Genomic DNA, 17118 nt, shown 5'->3' with positions numbered 1-17118 from the left:
AACTGCCCCGGGCTCTTTCACTGATCAAAATAAGGGAAGAGAGGAACCTTTGGAAGGTTCACATGTATATATTCAGATATGACATTTTGTTGATTTTAATTTTGGTTTCAGCCTTATTATTTAGCACTTTCACACTGATTACGTGTTAATAAAAAGTTTAAATTTGTTATACGGAGAACTTGTATAGCTAGTGTACTAATTTTGTAGCCCTTTTGGTGTTTGGGCTGGGCTATGGCCATTGGGCTTGGCCTTTTCATCAGATGCTTATGTTAAACTAAAGGGGTAACTCAGGATACACGATTGCTCTTCCATGAATGAATCCAGAATGAAGAAGTAATTTTTGTTTTTAAAGATACAACTTCTATCATTTAGATTGCTGTAAGAGAGCATTATTGATGGGGAGAGGGTGAAAAGTATTTCTGAAATGCGCAGATAAGGCTTTTCTGCTGAGATTTGTAATAATTTTTGGTTTGCAGGGGAAAAAAGCCAACTTTATTTAAAAGTATATTCTACAAACTTACAGTTATGGGAGCAGGGCTGACTTTGAATAAGTAAGCTGTGATGGATTTAAATAATGTTTAAATATTAGATGGATAGGAAAATGTATATGGCATGCACACACTGAGAGGTTTAAATGATGATAGGACATTGAACATACAAGGAAAAGAAATACTGTAGAGTCACAGCAAGGGATTAATAACAATACACTTAATATGCTTGCAAAAAAGGTGTATTAAAAGCTGTGTGCACAGTGGGGACTTAAATGATTAAAAATAATAATACATTTGCCTGGGAAGTACTAAGTATACTATATGTAGAGAGCAGGGATTTAAATAATAATACTATTAATAATAGCAGCTCATTGAGATGTGGTTGCTAGCACTACATCCTAATTTTACCTTTCTAAATGAATTTGCTACAGAGGAATCTGGCATTGTTTGCTGAGGCTAATAACAGAATTTCCCTTTCCTACACACATATGCTTCCATGGAAAAACAACAAAGAACTAGATGAAGAGCTGGCTTTTTTCCTGAGTCTGTCACATGTGTGCATACGCACGCGCACATGGACACACACGTACTCACTCTCTGCTGGCCTGCAACCCTCAGCACATTTTACAGATATGCTTCCTACTTAATTGCTATGCTGGAATCTCCTAATACCTTTTTGAATTAAGTTAGATTTCTACCAAGCAATAGTTTCCTAGATATTTGTACATTTGCATATATGTGTGCCTATGTATATAATGTATATGTTTAATAAGTGGATATGAATAACTGCTGTGTCATGTAAATACAAATAATTACAGTCTCTCAAGGAAAAGTTTGCAGTAGTGTTTGCAGATATTATATATATTCCTACTTCTGTCTGAGGAGTAAAGAAATTTCTCTGCTGAATAGCTGTTAGTATCTATTTTACAAGATTTACTCATTTTCAGGTACCTAATGTAGCTGCTAGCATGCATGCACGACAATACAATTTATATGGTAAATGGAACCAAATAATGGCTTCACTGAATGTTATGGCTGCACTGAAGGGAAATGTCACGGTAAATAGCTGCCAAATTATGGATCATGCCGAAGTGTCACAACTGCACTAAAGACAAATAGCACTAGAGGCTATTGCCACTGTGACGCTTTTGAGTTATGAAGAAGAGGAGCAGCCTCATGTGAGCCTCTTTGTGTCCTCATTATAGCAAAGGGTTACTGGTGCAATGTACAAGAAAACCTAGTCCTACGTGGTGGCTAGTTATTAATCTGTTCTTTTCGAATCTAACAGCTGTAGCAAACCAGAAAATCTTTTCCTTCCTTTATGAATACATATACACGCACACAAACAAAGAAAAACCTGCAGGTTTTATGAATGTAAATGTGTACGGGAAATGACTGGTAATGGAAAAATGTTGTAATAAAATAATCTAATCAAAGAATATTATTAAATTTAACATCGTATGTGTCTGAAAGCTTTAGTTGCTTCTTATGCAGATAGATGTGTGAAATATAAGCAATAATGCACTTTCTCTCTTTGTAAAGACTTGAGTAGTAAGGACATTACCAACTAAATTGCTGCTTCTAAACTGAAGTGTGTCCCGGTTTCTTTCATTTTAATGGGAGGGTAATAAAGATGAAAGACTAACATTTTAACTGATGGATCCCTTAAGCTACAGAATAGAAATTTATTATGTTTTGAGGGAATATGCTAAATCCTGAAATGTGGAAAGAAGCAGGGAAATCCCAGGTAAAGTAAAAGCAAAGTAACCTTTCTCTTTTTTTTTTTTTTTTTAAATATAACATACTTTTATGAATGGAAAACTACATACTGCTCTTACTTAAGCTGAGAAAACAATATTGGTCTCTCTTCGGGGCAAAAAAGGGGGGGGGGCAGATTTTTGGAGGGAAAAAAAAAGATTTGAAAATGGAGGGCCAACACTCAGCAAGTGGTCTCTTCTTTCTAGGATCACTTTTCAGACCCTGCCTGCAGTGTTCAGGGAAGTGAGTTTGATGCTTCTGCACACTATTGTACACACCACAAATGTACCATCCATAATACAGCACAATTGTCAGTCGCTGTTTTACAGAGGGGCCAGGGCTGAACAATCATGGTGGATAAATTACTTTTCTATTCTACAGCAAGTGGCCTTCCTACCATGTGAAGTTAAGGTCATTGGCAGGGCAGCGAGGGGGAAGCTTATATATTAGTTAACTCTAATGCACTAATAGTGTTCAGATAGAGGAACTATACCAATTAATTACAGTTAGGTTTGTTCTTCGAGATGGAGGGGGGCGACTTGAAGACTTATTGTGCTGAGATACATACGTGTGTGTGTATATATATATAAAAAATACGCATTTTTCTTTCTTGCTGCAATATTCCTATAGGTAACTTGGTTTTCTTTTTTCTTTAATATCTGCATTAAAGCCTTGAATAGTCATCATTGCAGGGATCCATATTTCAGAAATAAGAAAATATTCTAAAAGATTTTTAAATGATAGCAACACATTCTGCTCACAATTTTTACAGTGTAGTCTCAAGGGGGAGGGGAAGAAAAACCTGTCAAAAATTAGGTAGAACATCCTTGAATGGCAATTAGCATGCCCAGAATTTACTTTACGTACAACGCAGTGGCAAGTAGCTGCTTCTTATTAAATGAAAATCCTGTATTATGTACTTCAGGAACATTCCAACTAATGAGTATGTAATGTCCTTAGTATAACACAGAACTTCTTTTTGTGTTCACAACCACAAGATGCTGGAAACTTGACAAATGATATCATTTAAGACAGATGCCTGCCTTAGGGACCTGTTTTTTGGCTTCCTGTTTCTGGTTTTTATTTCAATAACATTTGTAATTGCACAGGATCTGTACCTGTGTAGCGTTTTAACCCCTTCATATATACCCCATTGCATTAACTCCCTGGGTAGGTACTCGGGAATCTTATCTTTTTTCTTTTTTTCTTTTTTTTTTTTCCCTCCTCAGCTGGTATGTTCTTGCTGCCTCTCACAAGCAGACATATACACATAAATTAAAGCTGGGCATTATTAGACGAGATGAAATGGTAACAGAGGAGGTAAACACTTACTGCACTAGCTGTGTTTTACAAGTGCAAAACTACATGTAGACCAGGCCCAAGGCAAAAAATAAGAAGCTGTCAGGTATGTCCTGCTGATTCTCAGCAAGTGATAACAAAACTCTGTGTACACAGCCCAGGCACACAATACCTTGATCTCAGTTATACTTTCCCTTAAACTCACATTCTTTACTTTGGTTATAGGGCGGGAGGATTTTTGACATCACTGCAATGGATGCTGGTTATAAGGGGCATTTTGGCAGTGCTGGTTCAACACGAGTTGTAGTCTATGCTGTGCCTCCAGCAGACCCTGCTTCAAGTAAAGCCCTTATCACAAGACAATAGCACTTTTCAGCTCCCCAGGCACTCACCACGAATCCTGGCAGACTGCAAGAAACCTTCCTGCAATCCAGAGCAGCCCAGAGGTTTTGGTGGTGGTTTATAGCATGTTCTCTCTCTGTTTGACTTTTTTGTAGGTCTTGCAAAAAAATGTTACAAACAGGCCATATATAAGAAACTTACATGGTTCTGCATAGGGGAGTTTTCACTGGGAAGCTTTACTAAATCCTACACAACGCTGTAACAAATAAGGGCTTGAAAAGAGCATGAGTTCTTGACATCTATTCTGCAGGTGAGAATTTTCTACTTGTCAGAAACACTTAGGTCTCCTGGACTTACTGTGCTTTCTGATGTCGTTTTGCAGCAAAAACTTTACATTCAAGCCTTCTGTCACAGGACATGTAGTCAGTCTCATTGCACCTGTACTCTTAAGCCAAGTTTATCCCGTGAAGTGTTGCACAACCTTATCTTTCTTCAGAACTGGAGCTGAGGACTCTGAAAACCTCAAGAAACATCTCGGTTTACTGCAGGACCAGACAGCACATCATACAAGCATACCCTCTGGGCTTTCTGTAAAAGAAGCAGGGGGAAGTCTTTATCTTCTATCACAAGAGGGAGGTCAAAAGGACCAAGCGAGTGCCAGACCAAGTCACTTCTGCTGTTACAGAGTTCATTTTCAGAGGAAGTAGGCAGGCACACAAATCTCATTATGCATTACGAGGATCTATGCACAGGCTTCTTGCGTGCTGTCTTAAAACTGTACCCCTAAGGGGCTAATTCAGAAAGGGAATAGAAGGAAGGGAAATTTGTATATTTTCTGGAAGCAGTAAGACATGACATGCAGCACGGTTCTGGCTGATTACAGCATGCCTCAGGTGAGCTGGGAGGCATGAGGCCGCAAGCCAAGTGATTTCAACCACCCAAGAAAGAGAACTCCACAGAAATGCATTGTGTGGCATGTCTGATTGCTACAAAGAAAAACACTCTGACTTCATTCACATTGGCATGACATATTGGCATGACTGTTTCTGGCAGCCTATCGGAAAGTTTTATTTGCATCCAAAGTTTTGAAAACCATTTCATGAGGTTAAACAAGGATAATGCTGAAAATGTCTGTCTTATTTGCTCCTTGACACCTGTGTGTAATCCCTCGTTGAAGCCCTAATGAGGGGTTCTCCTCAGGCTGTGTTACTTTCAAAATAACCCCTGTGTACAAGCAGTGTAATGTACCTTTCCTCCCTGCATAGGGCGTGTCAAGAGCAGCCAGAAGGAAGTGGAAAGTATCTTATTTCTCCTGTATTCTCAGTAATTGAGATGCAGAGTCAGTTATTGGATCGTTTGACTTCTTACTGAGCTGGGAAACCTCAATCTGCTATCACAAGTGCGTACAAATAAGAGAGATACTGAGTCAGTTTCCTCTCCTGGGAATGTAAATGAGGAACAAGAATAACGCTCTTGAAGCAGTGTAAAAACTGTCTGAGGACAACCTGGCTCTTACTTCTCTGTGTGTGTGTGTGTGTTCATGCTGCTGGAAAAAGCAGTTCTAACACAGACCTGCCTAACCTTCTATCGTAGTGAAATTTCCCAGGGCCTCCAGATAACTCCCGAAGTCTTGGGAAATTCAGTGTGTTTGCAAGTCGCTGATGTTGTAAGAGTGGTGGTGGTAACAGCAGTAGCTTTGCAAGTTCTGAATCTCTGATGACGGGTGGTGGCAAAGCAAGCCTTGCTCAAGAGAAACTGCTAAAGAGGCAACCCTCCAGTTCTCAGGTATTATTCTTCTCTAAATGAATTCAAGTATGAGGGACAGGTTATTGTCCATCCTAGTTTAAAAAACAGCTCTCCCCTTCACTCCCAAAATCCTGACTTATTTGATAGCTGTTCTTCCCTTTCCTTCTCCCTCTTTCTCTCTGCCTCCCTCCCTATTCCCAGTAAAAAAAAAAAAAAAAAAAAAAAAAGGTGAACTAATCATAGAGGGGGAGGCTGCTGGAAGTGTTTCAGGCTTTTCTCTCCCTTTGCAGGAGGGAGGTCAGTTATTCTTGTCTTGTAACATGCTGAAACCTGACAAAGCACATGGAGTTTTGCCTATAGGCTCTGCAACAAAATTTGAGTAGACTTATGGCAAATATATATGGTTTCCATTTTACCACAGAAACAGACATCATTTTTGTTTTTAATATACAAGATCTTTTCTAGTGAGATGGGAGAAAAAAACCCCAAAACATCCCACAAAGGATTCTCTTCACCTGTGTGATTTCATATGCAGTGTCTTTCATTCTATCTGTTAATGCTACACTTTAATGCGATGAGGCTACTTTTATTGCATTTCTTCTTTTCTTGTTTGTGAGAAGCTGACTTGTTCAGCAGTCACCAAATACTCCTCGTGGTGGAAAGAGGAAGGAGCCAAATATTCTTTCTTTTCCACAAAGCTGAAATTGTAGCAGTACAAAACAGTTCACATGGTATGAACCAGAATCCCATAAGATGAATTGAAGGCTGTGATAAAATGCGCTGTAGAGGAAAAGACTGTATCTAACAGGGGCAAAAAAGGACATTGGTGGTGGTGTTGTGTTCAGGTGACTGGAGGAAAGCCAAAGTTTGTGCTTCACCTTAGATGAGTTTAACAAGTAGCAACAGGCTTTTTTTCTATGTAAATCAGATACAGTCCTAAATCTAACAGCAGACTTCACAAATATACTGCAGCGAGAACTAATACCAGTGTCCTTGCTTTCTAGATTCTTTTCTTCCACCTTTCTGACATTAAGTCACATTTACAGACAAATGCAAGGTGCAAAGGTGAAGGCAATGATTTCTTTGCTTCTAGAAATATAGTCAGGACTTCACCTGTCATATATAAATGGCAGTAGTGCCTCTTAAAGCTTTCAGTAAACAAAATGTTGATAGTGCCTTCATGATGGCTGGAGGGGAATGAACGCAGTCATGCAGGCTTAGATTTTGTTGGGACTTCCCAGCATAATTTTGCCAGAGTACAGCTGACATCCACGCTTAACCAAACGATGGAAAAGTTTTTTGGTCCTTGAAAGCTAGCCATACTATATTGGAGAGAATACAGAGAATGGTACTTTTCCAGTACTTTCCTATCTATCACACAGTAAGTGGAAAAGTTGAACAGCCCCCACTTCTGACACTTGTACATCAGGCAACATGAACGAAGGTCTGAATGATTTTAAAGAAAACAAGCATATTTGCACTAAGAACCTGTCTCACTCCAAGAAGATACAGTCTCAGAGCTCTGTGGGTGAATTGGTCTTTTTGTTCAACTCTGTATTTAAAAAAATCTCCCAACTCTAAGACTCGGTCTTATCCTCTGCCCCAGGGCTGCCCTGGTTCTGTGCCTGGCAGGCTGGCTTTGCTCTGAAGCACACCAGCTCTCTGTACCTTGTATATTTTAATGCCGACATTGATCTTCAATCAGCATTGCCCTGGCCTTCCAGTGAAAATATGCCAAAATGTCACAGGTTTCCAAATGAAATGCAAATACTGAACTTTCTGAAATTTACTGATAGTATTTTACTCCTTTACTGCATCTGAGCTGTATCAAGACACAACGGAAACAAGGGTTTAAGATTCCTGACAGCAAAGGTAAAGCTCTTTGCACTTGCCACTCCACAGATGTCTCAGCTGGATGGTCTGTAACGCATCCTGAGAAGAATATGAGTCCTCTGCTTGCTCGCTCACTCAGCATAATGAGAAGAAATGATGAAATACTCAAAGTCAGGTCAGCCTACCTTTTGTTGTACGTAACTGTTATTACACAGATGTCACAGCAGCAGGTGCAAAATAAATACCTGGATAATGGAAACCATTTGCTTTGCCTTTAGCCACAGGCATCAGGCCTGATTTAGTGGTGGCTGGCAGCTACAGAGCATGGGAGAGCCAGGTCCCTATAGCCAGCCTTGCCTTTACACACTCAGAGATGGGAAAAGATAGCCACAGTGGAAGTTGCTGTGGAGGAGACCGTCTTATTTTTCTCCCATGCTCTCCTCCCCATGCTCCCTACTATTCTGCCAGAGCAGGGAGATTTAGCAGAGCCATGAATCTGCACTTATGCGCTGCCCTTTCATCATCTGGACCTCAGTGGATGTACACAATCTGGAGCAGTCTTTGCTCAAGGCAAACAAAGTAAAGGAGGAGAGTGACATTTCAGTCTTTCATTGCAGAGTCATTCAGGTCACTCGCTGAAATTATAGACACCAGCTCCAGCAATGTTAACAGCCAACTTTAGATTATTAACCATCCTTTGGATAGCAGTACATTTATGGTGCCAGTGCACAAAGAATTCCTCCAAATTACAGGGTGTCCTAACACAGCCGGTCAAACCACATGGACCTCTAGATGCAGTAAGCAGTGTAATTAAGTCTGTTTTCTCATTTGTACTTTCCTAGCAGCACTCAAAATACACTCTCGACCACTGGATGCTGCTCTCTGCATCAGGCTATGAAAGGAGATAAGAGCGAAGGGTGCCTTAACAATAGCTCATTAAGGAGACCTCAAACATTTTCTTTTATTGCATTATTTATGTTTTGGGTGATAATAAAACACTATTTTCAGGGCAAAGTGCACTCAAGAAGCTTATTGGCCTGTAGGTGGTTTCATTTGATTAGATTTAGCAGGGGGAAGGCTACAGAAATTTCCTTTACCTGCTGCTTTTCTGAAAGACCTGGGTTTTTTTCTTCCCCTCATCAGGCCATACATTGTCAATACCACTGAGATCAACCAAACTTCATTAGTCCTTTCAAATATTTCCGGGAAAGGTAGTGACCATTTTTTCCCCTAAGGCTCTAGGAATTCTTCACTGCAATGATCACTGGCATCCCTGGTAGGATCCATTTTTTAATATAATGACCTTCTACATACAATCAAACAAACATGAAGAGGACCTAAACATTTAGGTTCCTGTGAAAAGATCATAAAGCTGATTTCACACAAAAGAGTCCATATTAAAAAAACTCAACTAAAAATAATAATACAGATAATGGTCATGAATGCTTATTCCCATTCCTTAAACTGTACTTTATAGTTAGTCTAGCACTGCATTAATTACAGTCTTTCCTCATATTATTTCTTTATTCTCCTACAGAGCCATTCTCACTGTGTAACTCTGCTGCAGTATGTTTGGTTACCTATGCACAGATCCAAGAATAAATTTTGGCCCTGACCATGGAATATTCACTCACTTTCAAATGTAGGTAAAAGAACTAAAACTAACTGGAAACTGCAAGTGCTGAGAATTCCTTGTTTATTATAGTGCAACTCCTATCTCTTTAGTTTTTCTTTCTGTTGCTTCTCTGCTATAAATATAACACTAATGACTATGAAAGCTAAAAAAGGGGAAAAAAAAGCAAATAAAACACCAAATCTGGAAGAGCCAGAGGGAATAGAAACTATCAGACATTCTAAAGAGAAAATGGGAGAATCTAGGTTGAAAATAGAGGCTCTGCCACATAAGGCATGGATGCCTATCTGTTCCTTGGTATGGAGAGGGTCTCTAACAGAGTTCAGAGGCTGTGAATGGATCGCCATGTCTATATGTATGAATTAATTGAGACCAGACAACAGCTAGAAAGAACTCCTCATGCTCTTTTAAACCCTGAAAGTGTCCACTAAATATGTTGAATGTGGAGAAGAATGGCATCTTGATACTAAGTGAGGAAGCATTGTTTAAGTAATTAATATAAAGTACAAATACTTTAATTATCTGAAAGAGTCTAGTAGCTAAAAAACCAAAGAAACATGGAGAGGACAAAAGACTTCTGATTTTCAATATCATAGGATTAGTTTGACTGTATATACTATTCAGTGCCTTTCTGAATTACAGATCACTGAGATCTCCTTCCAGAAATACAATGTACTGGTATTCATCTTGTCAATGATATATACTCAGAGGGCTATTTCTCTAATTGATGGCTTCATCATTCAATTCAAGATGCATAAGGATAGCTAGTGTTATCTAAAACTAACTATCATATGTTCCTATTGTTCCACACTTCTCTCCTTGTCAATATCATCCAAGATATCCTATCTAAATCTTCAAGATAGCAAAAGGAAGGTGCATTATTTGTTGACTCCACACATTGCATTATTAAACATTTGTGAGCAACCTGCACATCTCCCCACTGACATCTTTAAGTATTCAATTAAAATTGGACAAGAGAGTACACCATTACAAATAAATACTCAGTTAAATGAAGGCTTTGCATTGAATTCTTAAAGTATTCTAATTCAGGTGCTTGCTAGCAGGCACTCAGTTGAAATCAGGACAGTGATGCGAGTGTGAGAATGAACTGTGTATAAAAGGGAAGAAGGCAGATTGTTTTATGGTGGAGTCATGGCAGAGGTTTGACAGGAAATGCTTCTCCCAATACAGCTAAGCAGGGAAGGAGAACCCTATTATATGGATGAGTGGGGCTGGCAATGGCATCTTGTCATTCTAACTTGTATAAGTAAGCAAGCTTAATTGCTCCTTGTCTTTTCAAGATGACTTTCCACCAACAATCTCATTATCACACACATATGTTTATTGCACATATCCAAGTCCCTTCACGCAGACCTGAATGCAATGAGAAGAGCAGCAATATTACGTTACCCAGTAACATTGTTTTTTTCTTTCTTTTTTTTTCCTTTTTAACCAAATGGATGTGACCTGCCTTCTCCTTCTGTGACTAACAGGGTGACCAGAGGCAGTGGAACGTATAACCAGGATTGGGAAGAATAAAACCAGAGGGAAAGCAAGCTGTCAAGAGAACAGTGTACTGAAGAGGAAAAATGTAAACATGACTTCTATTTACCAAGATTAATATGTAAAGTTAGCATGTTTGTCATGGAATATATTAATATGTATGTTTTCCCATTATGTAGATATTTTCTTATATTACTTATTAGAAAGGGATATAATCACAATGATGGGGCAAGAATGCCACTTCAAAATTAGGTGATGCCCAGTCAACATAATATAACCACTCCAGTGTCATTTCTGATTTAGATGTGGTGATGTCAGTGTAATTGCTTCTGGGAAGAAATTATAATGGTTGTTAATGATAAATAAAATGACAAGAAGGAGGATCTTCCTTCACATATCATTCCAAGCAAAATTTAACTGCTGACTTCCTTAAGCACTCAGTGCCATTCATTGATGAAGAGGAAATAAGCAGGTTTTGTGTAGCTGCTTGCCATTAAGAACTGCACTGTCATTTCCCAAGCCCAAGTATAGACACTACAGTCCTAACAAGATTTCACCACACTATTTCCACTCAGGAAAGATGTAGTATGAAGCTCACATGAAGTGAATCTTAACACAAAGTTAACATTATTCTAACAGAAAGCACTGTAGCAAGCAAACACAAAAATAAGCAAAAATAGGGTAAAGGCAAGCATACAATCACGCATGTGGATACTTTTCAAAGCCCCCAAATACTCCAGCCTTGTCTCCATAAACACAGGCAGCCTTAACCCACGGATCAAAAGACCTTCCTACATTTGTTTTATATCATAAATGTGTCAAGAATGAGCTACATGAAGCATCGTTCACCCACTACACATGGCTTGTTAGCCTACTTGAGAGCATCTTTCAACTCATTCACACATTAAAAGCCAGGAAACCAACATTTGATTACTAGTTCTAGCATTAAGATCAAAGACCACATCTTCCCATCTGTGAAGAGCAAGAGCCCAATTCTTTTCTCCTCACTCTGCAATTACAGAAGAATCAAAACACAAAATTAACACTATACTCCACATCCGGTGAATAACACGGTTCCAGTCTATAAAAGCACAAAGCACCCAGTATAGCATACATACGTATATTTTTTCCTTGGCCTCTTGGAAAGAAGATAAGTATAAGCAAATCTGTAGTCACATCTTCACAATACTTGCAGTCTGCAGCTATCCAAAACTCAGACACTGCTTGATCCACAGGTGTTATCTTAGTGTATAAAATTACAACACCTCTTAAAAAGGAAAATAGTACATACCTGCCATTTATTCTTCATTTGGTATCTTCAAAATCAATTGGTGGTGTAAGGGTTATATTAAAACAGTACGTTAAATTAAAACCATAAAAAAGATACAGGCAGTGTTGGTTGACCTGTTATTTCATTATCATAGCTAGGTTTTTAGTTATCCATTAATCAAAGAAGTTTAAAAATATAAATAAATAAAAATCAACCTTAACCTGGAGACTAAACCTGTCCACTTTGAGGTGAAACCGATTTGCTAATTCAGTTCTAGCTGATGCAAGCACTTCTGCAGTTGGTTTAGGCACATGTAACCAAAAAGGGTAGGTGTAGTGAAAGAAGAGAAGGTACAAAAATGAATAGTGTGTAACATGCTTTATAAAATATGGAAAATTAACACAGAGAAGACCCTAGTAAAAAATCTGAACCACAAGTCTGGCATTTTGAGGTATATAGGATTTTTTTTTTTTTTTTCCAGTGGTCTGTTTTACTACAGTGTATGTCAAAGGAGTGCAGAGATCTGCCAAACCCCAGCTAATTGCTTTGGCTCCTTTGCATAAAGATCATTTGCTGATAAATTGTTAAAGACACATTTAAGCAACAGGTTTTTATAGGATGCCCGGTGCTCTTTATAATGCAATTAGTTTTTATTTAGTATATGCTTTTTCCTATGCACTGTTGTTCTTTTGCTGGCAAACAATAACGATGAATTCTGCACCCTTCAAATGACTGAATCTTCCCCCATGTTTCCTGGATTTGAGTTCTCTTTCGGGAACAAACAGTCATCAAAGGAAAGGCCTACCTAACGTTTAGTAACAGGAATTTTATTTTAGTGCCTGTTTTATGTTTGGAAGAGTTAGAAGAAGAGAATGTGGACTGAGGTGGATCTTATTCATTTGCCAGCTTTGCAAAAGATGCTAGGAACACTTTCTTTTAGAAAACAAAGCATCGTTATGTGTTCCAAAATTGCTGCAAAGAAAAGCCTTCCTATGAGTTCCCACATTGAAAGACTCCTTGCAATAGTTACACAAGCATGCTTGGATAGTTAATGAAAACCCACCAATTCAGACACCTCCAAACCTCCGCTCACCACAGTACCAAGGAGACACCTAAGGACCCCAGGTGTCTGCCTTTCTTCCAACAGTGCTAAGGTGCTCCAGGCAACAAGGTTCTCCAGGCATGTGTCCTTTTCTGCAGGACACACACCTAAATCAGGTACTGCAAAGGTGTTATTTTCCCGGTTTACCTTTAAACTGTGCTGGCATTTGCATATGAGATACCCTTCCCATTTACCATGTGGGACCCAGTCTGGTAGGTGTCCATGTGATATGAATAATCCAGCCCTGAAAAAGAGGTGATCTGAACACCTACCTGAGATGAAGGCAGAGAAGAGAATTAAATTCAGCTCTTCCAAGGTGATTCAAATGCACACTTTTTAGAACTGCCTTAACCACAAAAATATGGGGACTATTTTTGAATAGGGAAATCCCTTTTTGAAGCTGCTCTGCTTGTTATGAATTATATTAAATGTAGTAGGGCCAGAACTCAGACAGCTTAGTCCTGACTGGCGATCATAATCACTACACCTTAAAGTCACTTCCTTTCTCACTAGCCATAATGCTTTCCTCTGCAATACCTTATTTTCTAGAATCTCTGTTGCACAAAGAGCCGAGGCACTGCTCTGCAGGCTGAGAGTCCTGTTAGCACAGAATTTGATTCCCAGTTTCCCACTCTGCTCCTGCCGCCTGAAAGCACCTAAAACTTTGCATCTGGACATCTCCAGAAGTATCCAGATCTTGATCCACTCACTCTTAGTACCTGCACTTGATGCAGGAGGTATTCTTCACCTTCCAGAGCATGGTCTGGGTTCTAGGCATGCTCCAGACATTTATCTGGCTCAGGAAACAGAGCACAAATCTCCTCTCTCCCACGTAACTATGCTAGCCACTGAGCTAAATAGTCTATTCAGGTTTGCTCAGTCTCCCTGACCTAGTAAATGTTTGTAAATCCCACACAAAATGCTTCAGCAAGAGACCTTGGAAGAGCCCCACCCCGAAGCCAGTTATGCAGTGTGTTGTGACAGCCCTTGGTGGCTCAGGACAGGGATTAAGGACCGCTGTGGCTTTCCCAGGTGAATCAGCAGCAGGAATTCCTTTGGGAAGAGTGCAATTACCAGGGCTGGAATTTAACCAGAATTAACACCCAGGTCCTGTGAAAATTCCCATCCTTAATAATGACTGCCGCTCAGGACCTTGGCTTTGCACCTTGCTGGGAAAACAACAAGCAGATGTCTTCAGCAGGGTGCTTGCCCCAGGGACTTGGCATGGGCTGAGGGGCAGGGGGAAGTGCTGCCTGCTGGCTTGCCTGTGCACCCTTCAGAAGAAGCTTTCTGCCAGCTTGTCCCCAAAACTCCTGCCTCACCCCAGCCTAGTTCAGGCTGGTAACTTCCACTAGGTTTTTTAACCACAGACTATAGTACTGTATAATTATGAAAGTACTTTATAAAAGATTTTCAGTTGTACATCCTGAAGAAATACTCAGAGGCCTTGAAAAACTTCATGTTTCCCTGCTCTTTCCCACATGGCGCATGAGCAATTTGAAGTACAAGTGTGCAAATGGACCAAACCATCTCTGCACCTTTCCTGGCCCCATTTTCCTGAGGCAAACCTTTCTAGGAAAAGCATTTCCGTTTGGCCACTGCTGACCAAATGGATGTGGCTTGCAGCAGGTACAGTCAGAGCTAGAACCTCCGCTTCCCAGCATGGACACTCAGCACAGCTTGTGCAATCTCTGGCCCAGCTCTCTCTGCGTAGTGCTACTCTTCAGTGGGAGGCAGAGGACCACCTGTGATCATGGAGAACTGTGGGAATAAAAATGGATTGCAAAATATTATTTATAGCTCAGAATGAAATGTGATGAGGTGAAAAACAATCCCCCTGTTTGAATCCCTGTGTTACTTTCAAAGAATCAACAAAATCTAATGAGCAATTATTATCGTACAGCTCTCTTACATTCCTAATGGAAATAGTTGCACAGATTTCAAAATCTCTCCCACTTCCTGAGCCTGAATAATCTTTGCTTTGAAGTACATTATTGCATGTATGTCAGCTTAGATGGGTTAGTGAGCTGGCATATGACACGCACTGGCAAAAGGGGCCAACTAAACGAAATGTAAAGTGGCATTATTTCTCCTGAGTGAGGGCCTGATTCAGCCCAAACATGCCTGAAACCTGCCTAACTTTAAGCAGGCACATAAGTGCCCTGCCAAAGAAGAGGGGGATTGCTTGCATGCTTGGAGTAAAGCACATGGCATTTAAGTGCTTTGTGGAACTCCAGCCTAAACTAATAGCATTGTATTTCTTGTTCACCGAGAACAAAAGCAAGCCAGTTTGGGATCACTCTGACCTAGATGCTATCAGAGGTTAGCAAAAATGACTGGTCAGACCTGTCAGGACTAAACAGCTGCATCGAGCAATGGGGGGGTAGGTCTGGGGGGAGGAGGGCACCGGAGTTGCAAATAGAGAGACAGAGGAGCAGGAGGAAAAGATGGAAACTGCGTGTCCTGAATACGTATGACTGTGTGTGTGTGTTGGCTGCAGCTGAAACTCGGGTCTTATCATTTGCATATACACAGATCACCGGACATCTTTCGACCAACCTTTCAGAAGCAACCTTATGGCATCATGACTCCCATGCTCTCAGCACTCCTTGGGCTCCATTTCCATAAATTACAGTACAAAAGGATAATAGCTTGTTAACAGTCCCAGCATTGTGTGACATACAAAGCACCAAAAGCAGGACTATTTTCCTTGCTGTCCTGTGCCCCTTTTGTGGACCAGGTGTAGCCCCACTTGCAAAATATGGTAGTGTGCCAGCAGTTTCTGACCTGATTGCAAAGCTAACTAAAGCTAATTTATCATGGCAGGCTAATCAGGATGACAAGGTTGGGTAGGTGACATTCTCCAAAATCTCCAATTTGGGTGTTGTTTTTTTTTTTTTTTAATCCCCTTAGCAATTTATTTTCTGAATAGCAAAGTTTTCCCCAAGAATGTTCCAAAATATAGTCAAGGTTAACCATGCTGTGAGCTTATTCAATATTTATGATTCTTTTTTATTTGTACTAGGACTTTTTGGGGACTCCAAATAGTCCATTAATCAAACAGTGACAAAATAGGCCATTTGACAATTTGTACAGGGGCTGCATTTTTTTTTTTTTCTGTTCAAGAATAAAGAACCAACTTAACTTCATCAACAGTTCGTGATTAATTGTTACAAAGTGTCACCCATAAATTTTCCTTCGATCTAATAATCCTTTCAGAAGACTTAACAATATCCCCAGTGATTTGGGTTTTATTGAGGGCTGAGTTCCTGGAGAAGCAGTGACACAAATAGCTCAAGTGAACTGAGACACCTCCGTGGACAGTCTTCACAGAGTTGACAGTTCTGAAATACAATTATCAGTGTGATCTGCTTAAGAATTCATCATCAGCTCCTGCCTTCTGAAGACTTAAAAAAATACTGAGGCATACAAAGAAAAAGAGGTGATAAGAAGGCATCATTTTCTTCCAGCCTCATAACTGTAAATTGAAGAAAATTATTTTCTTTGCCTGCAGCTCATTGGCATATAGGCAGCATTATATTATAATTTCATAAGCATAAATCCTTTGAATAAATTTCAGAAGAATAACTGAATTAGAAATGCAAGTAAAGTATCTAAAAAACTTAACTGTACTAGGCAGGAAAAACTGGATGTGAGTAAAACTGGCATGGGGAGATTTACTGTCTGCCTGCTCATCCTCTGTCTGTGAAGGGAATACTCCCCCACTCCTCCCACTAACCTGATCCAGCTAAGGTAAATTTTAAGGAGGAAAAAAAAAATGTTAATTTCAACCATCATTTCCATACACAGCAGGAAAATGTGAAATCTAACCCACCTTGCTGCTTTCTTTTACAGAATTTCAGCTGTATTTCATCATTAATTAATCCTGGAGATACAACAGGCTTGGGGTTTGTTGTAATTATTGTTATTTGTTTATTTATTAGTAGTAAGCATATGGGAGATCAAAAGCATGCCTCCCAACTGTTCCCTAGCAACAAGTCAGTCAGTTATTCACACAGAAGTCACCCAACCTTCCAACAAAGTGAATCCGGGATGCAGGGTCTCCCCTGTCTCTGTCCTTGCCCCATCCCATGGATCGAGGGATGCTGCGGATGCTGACGCTCTCCAATGTCTGGCCAGG

This window comes from Strix aluco, chromosome 1 (genome assembly GCF_031877795.1).
Source record: "Strix aluco isolate bStrAlu1 chromosome 1, bStrAlu1.hap1, whole genome shotgun sequence".
Taxonomy (NCBI): Eukaryota; Metazoa; Chordata; class Aves; order Strigiformes; family Strigidae; genus Strix; species Strix aluco.
Note: the sequence above shows the minus strand (reverse complement) of the source record.